Here is a 1,314-nt window from a genome sequence, read left to right as displayed (position 1 = left end):
GACTGGGAGATCAAATGCATATACAAGATAGAAAAGAAAAACACCACAGGGGTAAGTGGTTTAATTGCCCTTGAACTTTAATTTTGTAGTTGGCTGTCCCTTTGTGTTTTTTTTTTTTTAAATCACATTCCCATTTTTGCTACTTGAGAAAAGCAGCTGAATTCTTAGAAATGCCCAGGTTACATCAGAGATTCAGTTGCTTTCAGATTCCAGACTTATATTTCAGGAAGTGCCGTTACAAAGAGCACTTTCCTGTTGGGAGAACACTCCTGCCAAGCTGCTTGAAAACACAACACCTGGAAGTGTGCTCAGTTTGCAGAGCAAACTTCCTCATGGGTCAGATTCCAGAACCACCCTCTCTTATCATGCAGCGCTTGTTTAACATCTTTGTAGGATCAGACTACAGGTAGTATGTAGATAGGCCCGCGGCCAAGGCTTGTCTTAACACTAATCACCATTTGATCTGTTTTCATTGTATTCTCTGTGAGAGACACATTGACTTCTAACACACACACACACACACACACACACACACACTGAATAATTATATCACTTGCTCAACAATTATAAACACTTCCTATTGCTCAGCATAGCCAGTCTGCAGTTTCTTACATAGTCTGCCCCCTTGCTGCTCTTTTCTAACCTCAATCTATCTCCAATTGACCACAGACCTGCATCCAGAATCAACCATCCCATACACTACCTCAACCAAGAGTTTCACACAAAATCCTTCTGCCTAGAACTCCTTTTTCTCATGTGTTATCTGAGTACATTGTACTTCTTAAAGGTTTACCTTAATTCTATGTCCCTCAGGAAAGCATTTCTGTTTTTCTGAGAATAGAGGTTCTCTTCTCTGTACCTACTCACGGTATTATCCCCTGTTCCCTTACAGTGCTTAGCAGAAATTGAGATATTCTACACGACTGTTTAATGTCTTCTTTGTAAAATACAAAACAGAGCAGCACAGGAATCATGACTTTTCTGCCTGTGGCTACATCCCGGCTGCCTTCACTCATGTCCAGTCCATGTCAGTACCCAGTATATAGTCATTGAATGAGCAGACACAATCATGTTGCAAAGTGATACTATATCGCCTCTTTTCACCCAGGAGTTTTACTCTTTGCATCTGAAATCTCAATACAATTTCCCTCCCACAGTTCTGGAGGCACGAGTTGTAGGATGGGAGATCTCATAATCATGACATGTGTTCCCTTGTGGTCTTCAGCAGGGTACAACATCTTCCCACTGTGTTAGATTTTGGTCCAAGGGTTCTCCAACTCAAAAGAAACCCATGGCCCAGCAAAGATGTATACA

The sequence above is a fragment of the Mus pahari genome, chromosome 4 (assembly GCF_900095145.1).
Source record: "Mus pahari chromosome 4, PAHARI_EIJ_v1.1, whole genome shotgun sequence".
Classification (NCBI taxonomy): domain Eukaryota; kingdom Metazoa; phylum Chordata; class Mammalia; order Rodentia; family Muridae; genus Mus; species Mus pahari.
The sequence above is the reverse complement of the archived record's forward strand: the minus strand, read 5'-3'. Positions refer to the sequence as shown.